At 43.0% G+C, this 6,000-nt stretch overlaps 1 pseudogene; it reads right to left on the minus strand.

The window, feature by feature from the left end:
• Positions 1-5,290, minus strand: part of LOC105944062 — a 126,390-nt pseudogene extending 121,100 nt beyond the window's left edge.
• Between the last annotated feature and the right edge of the window lie 710 nt (positions 5,291-6,000).

Raw genomic sequence — 6,000 nt, forward strand, 5'->3', positions numbered from 1 at the left:
ACTCTCACTTTTGGTTAGAGAAGCTTCTCTTTTCAGATGGTGGTGACCACTGGGATGACTCAAAAGTCACCATAGTGCCAAGAAGTGACAATGGAGTGTTCAGCACTGAGACATCTCTATCACACCTCCCAAAACTCAGAGTCCATTGTGGGAGAAGAGCCGGAAAGAACATAAGAGCCAAGGGAAGGGGAAAAGTGCTTACAATGCATTCTTCCACACACGAAATGGTCTTGACATTCCTAACCTTGCAATGCCTGACACTACCTACACAATACCTTCACGACAGGAGGAAAAGATAATGACATCAAAATAATGGAGAGACTAGTTGGAAGGGGGAGGAGATTCACTGGAGAGTGGATTTGAGAGAAGGGGAGTTGGAGTGGAGGGAAGGAATTACAATGGTTTTATTGTGTATACTTATGGAAGCTGTCGATAATAAGTTGTTTAAAAAGACATAATACAAGAGAGTCAAGTGGTGCGTGCATGTTTAATGGAGGCTTTCAGTAGCTGAAGTGACTTTGAACTTGTCAGGAACAAGGTTGGCCTGCGGGAATGGACTCAGGGTCGAGGCCATTATTCTGACATCATCTTTAGAGGGGACTCGCTCACTCGTGGCCGTGTTTCTGGGCCTTGTTTGGTCCCAGCGCAGCTCTGAGAGAAAGGACCAGCCTTCTGAACCTCCAGATGAGAACAGCTCCCAGAAGTGAGACAGAAGTGAGAGGTGCTACTGATGCCAGCAACCGTGCCTTCCCCTGGCTGAGCCCTTCGTTCTTGTGGGAGGCTGAGGCCAATGTCAGGTGATTCCCAGCTTCTTGCATCTCTCAAGGTCACCATCTGTCAGAGCAGGATTAAGGTAAGCAAAGTGCATAAGGCACACAAAATTGAAGGAAGCTTTACCACCACATGCTTAGGTTTTGTTCCCTGGGAAGCCCAGGCCTGTCTCACGGCTGGCCGGCGTGTGATGGTGCTCACTCCTACCAGGCCCTGTTCCAAGTCAGCATTGAGATGTGTCATCTTCTTTAGTTCTCACGGCAACCCTGGTGATGTGGGCATTTATTATTTCTTTTCCTTTTTCTTTTTTGACAACTACATTTCTAATGGAGTAGGAAAAGAGCTTAAAAGGGAAGAGTGATTTGTCCAAAGTCACAAGGCTAAAGGTATGGCTGGGATGCTGGACATCTGGACCCAAGTGCAATGCTACCCGGAACTTCTGGCTGGGGTTCCTTGGAAAGGAGTTGAGAAAGGCCTCGGGAATGTGCCTGCTATTTGGGCGAGTGGATGGGGAGAACAGGGAAGGCAGGATGGGAGTCAAGGAGTCTCTGAGATCCCCCCGGCAGACAGGAACCTGCAAATAACCAGATCCTTGTAGCCTCCTGTCTTCTTAGGTCTTCTGAGATGAAGTCTTTGCTCAAAGTGGGAGGGGGAAGAAGTGGGCATGCTCAGTGGAACTAAGGTTTGAGCTCAGGTGTGGCTAACTCCAAGCTTTAGAGGTCAATGGAGGACGTTTTCTGGGATTCCTAGTGCATCCCCTCAACACCAGAAGAGAAAGCCTTACTCTCTGGGGTGGGAAGCTGGGTCACGAGGTAAATAGTGGTGGGGAGTAGAGACCCTCTGGCCATGAGCAGTGCTTCAGGAGAGGCGGCCTGGATCCCAGCAAGCACGTGGGGAAGATCTAGAATAGCAGCTGATCTGGGAAGCTGTGATCTATAATTTATATCCAGCTTCTTCTAGAAAGTACTGGCTATGTCTGCCAGGGGATTTTTAACTGTGAGTTTTTGCTTTGATGAAGTTAAGGAGATTTGGGTGGTCCCTGGGGTTAAACGGTACCAAATTCAGACCATTTTTGAAACAGCTTCCCGTGGAGTAACTTCCTTAATCCTCATAACCCTGCTGCCGAGTCAAAGGCTATCTCCATGGGACAGATGGAAAGACGGTCTCAGATGGTGAAGCGACTTGTCTAGGACTCCACAGCTGGGGAAAGGCAGGATTGAAACCCTGGGCTGTCTGATTGGGGCAGCATCCAAGACTCTTTCCTGGGAAGCAGATGGTGATACTGTTGAAACATCTCTTACCCAAATCTAAAAATTGCCCAGATGGTTCTAGCCACCCACTGAGTTCTGGCCCATATTTCGCTGGGACCATGTCCATACCAAAACATGGGTCTTGGCTACTTCTGAATGGATTGTCACTGGTTGTATAAAGGAGGGAGGCATGGGTGTGACAATATGTGGCACTTTGTACCCACCCCAGTCATAAGGATATCAACTTCTCATCCCTGAAATCAAAGGATTGCACTGTAGGTAATGAGGTTATTAAACACATGGCCCTGCAGCCTGTCTGGTTCAAATGCTGGTTCTTCCACCGAATGTGTATTAGTCATCTGGGGCTGCCATCACAAATGCCATAGACCAGGCAGCTCAAAAAATATGTGTGTATTTCTCACTGTCTGGCAGCTGCGTGTTCACGGTCAAGTGTGGGCAGGATTGGATACTTTGGAAGCCTCTCTCTTTGACCCGCAGATGGCTGCCGCCTTGCTGTGACCACACATAGCCTATCTTCCTATTGTCTTCTCTTCTTTTTTTGTTGAATTTTAAAAATAGGACTGGAGGGCTGGAGAGATGGCTTAGCGGTTAAGCACTTGCCTGTGAAGCCTAAGGACCCCGGTTCGAGGCTTGGTTCCCCAGGTCCCACGTTAGCCAGATGCACAAGGGGGCGCACGCGTCTGGAGTTCATTTGCAGTGGCTGGAAGCCCTGGCGCGCCCATTCTCTCTCTCTCTCCCTCTCTCTCTCTCTCTGCCTCTTTCTCTCTGTGTCACTCTCAAATAAATAAATTAAAAATTATTTTTTTTTTTTAAAATAGGACTGGAGAGATGGCCTACTGATTAAGGATTTTGCCTTCAGAGCCTAAGGACCTGAGTCTGATTCCCTAGTACACATGGAAAACCAGATGCACAAAATGGCACATGCATCTGGAATTCTATTTATAGTGGCTATGAGGCCCGGGCACACCCATTCTCTCTGTCTCTCTTCTATCTCTCTCTGCTTGCAAATAAATAAATAATTTTTTTAAAGAGAAAAAGGTATTTTTAAAAATTAACTTTATTTTAGAGTATTTCTGGTGAATAGGAAACTCGTGAATTGACTAGAGTTCCATGTATCCTGTCCCCTGTGCCCTTTATTATTAACATTTTACACGGAGTAATGTGAATATACTGGAGTCCCATGTACCCTATCCCCTGTGCCCTTTATTATTAACATTTTACACGGAGTAATGTGAATATACTAGAGTTCCATGTACCCTATCCCCTGTGCCCTTTATTATTAACATTTTACACGGAGTAATGTGAATATACTAGAGTTCCATGTACCCTATCCCCTGTGCCCTTTATTATTAACATTTTACACGGAGTAATGTGAATATACTAGAGTTCCATGTATCCTGTCCCCTGTGCCCTTTATTATTAACATTTTACACGGAGTAATGTGAATATACTAGAGTTCCATGTATCCTGTCCCCTGTGCCCTTTATTATTAACATTTTACATGGAGTAATGTGAATATACTAGAGTTCCATGTACCCTATCCCCTGTGCCCTTTATTATTAACATTTTACACGGAGTAATGTGAATATACTAGAGTTCCATGTACCCTATCCCCTGTGCCCTTTATTATTAACATTTTACACGGAGTAATGTGAATATACTAGAGTTCCATGTATCCTGTCCCCTGTGCCCTTTATTATTAACATTTTACATGGAGTAATGTGAATATACTAGAGTTCCATGTACCCCGTCCCCTGTGCCCTTTATTATTAACATTTTACATGGAGTAATGTGAATATACTAGAGTTCCATGTACCCTATCCCCTGTGCCCTTTATTATTAACATTTTACACGGAGTAATGTGAATATACTAGAGTTCCATGTATCCTGTCCCCTGTGCCCTTTATTATTAACATTTTACACGGAGTAATGTGAATATACTAGAGTTCCATGTATCCTGTCCCCTGTGCCCTTTATTATTAACATTTTACATGGAGTAATGTGAATATACTAGAGTTCCATGTACCCTATCCCCTGTGCCCTTTATTATTAACATTTTACACGGAGTAATGTGAATATACTAGAGTTCCATGTACCCTATCCCCTGTGCCCTTTATTATTAACATTTTACACGGAGTAATGTGAATATACTAGAGTTCCATGTATCCTGTCCCCTGTGCCCTTTATTATTAACATTTTACATGGAGTAATGTGAATATACTAGAGTTCCATGTACCCTATCCCCTGTGCCCTTTATTATTAACATTTTACACAGAGTAATGTGAATATACTAGAGTTCCATGTACCCTATCCCGTGTGCCCTTTATTATTAACATTTTACACGGAGTAATGTGAATATACTAGAGTTCCATGTATCCTGTCCCCTGTGCCCTTTATTATTAACATTTTACATGGAGTAATGTGAATATACTGGAGTCCCATGTATACCGTCCCCTGTGCCCTTTATTATGAACATTTTATACTCAGTAATGTGAATATACTAGAATTCCATGTACCCCGTCCCCTGTGTCCTTTATTATTACCATTTTACACTCAGTAATGTGAATATACTAGAGTTCCATGTATACCGTCCCCTGTGCCCTTTATTATGAACATTTTATACTCAGTAATGTGAATATACTAGAGTTCCATGTACCCCGTCCCCGGTGCCCTTTATTATGAACATTTTACACTCAGTAATGTGAATATAATAGAGTTCCATGTCCCCTGTCCCCTGTGCCCTTTATTATTAACATTTTACACTGAGTAATGGCGTACATGGGTTCTGAGGAATCAACCATGGATCCTTAGGCTTTACGGGCAACCACCTTAACAACTAAGCCATCTCTCCAGCCCACTTCCTCTTCTTACAAGGACATCAGTCATACTGGGTTGGAGTCCAACACATGTAACTTTATTTAACCTTAATTACCTTGTAGGTTCTTTCTTGAATTGGTCACACTGGGGCTTAGGTCTTCAACATTTTGACTTTGAGCATTACAGATGACCTTACCCAAGTGGCCCCCTAAGTTTAGTTGCCTTATCTATCACACTGCAATGATAAAAGTAAGTGGCTTACAGTTTTTGAGGGAATTAAGTGAAATAACATGTGTGTACCAATACATGAAATATAGCAAGGACTCCATGTGCTAAGTACCATCATCACCATTCCATCATTATCACCACCACCATCATCATCACCACCACCATACCATCATCAGCACAATCATTATCATCATCACCACCATAACCATATCATCACCACCATCATTACCATCATCATGATCATCGTTACCATCACCACCACCATCATTACCATCATTACAATCATCATCACCATCATTACCATCATCATGATTATCATTACCATCATCACCATCATTACAATCATCATCACCATCATTACCATCATCACAACTATCATTACCATCATCACCGTCATGATCATCATAATCACTATTACCATCATTACTATCACCATCATCATCACCACCATCATTATAATCATCACCATTACCCTACCATCATCTTCACCATCACCATACCATCATCATCATCATCATTATCACTAGGACTTTATTTTTTATCAGTCTAAAGGGAATGACCAAGGCTCACAGAGCTTCTGGTTTCCGTTCTCTGGGTTCTGCTGTAATAAAGGGTGTGTTATAATGTTGTCAAAAAAAGATAGAGCAGCAAGAAGCTGTACCTTGACAACAAATGATTTTCACACATGACAAAACTCAGCTGGAATCTAGATGCTGGTATCTTCCTGTTCCTGGTCTGCTGCCCCATGTTTTTTGAGCCATCTCAGTGATCATAAAGTCAGAAGGCTCCATCCCTGTTAGAGCCATACATGAAGTATTTAGAGAATTCAATCCATTTTTCCCCATAATGTTTTGTGGACTGTTTCTCTTGTGCCTTAGCAGAGTGCCTCTATGAAGAGTAGGTGAATAAAAGT

This window comes from Jaculus jaculus, chromosome 1 (genome assembly GCF_020740685.1).
Source record: "Jaculus jaculus isolate mJacJac1 chromosome 1, mJacJac1.mat.Y.cur, whole genome shotgun sequence".
Lineage (NCBI taxonomy): Eukaryota > Metazoa > Chordata > Mammalia > Rodentia > Dipodidae > Jaculus > Jaculus jaculus.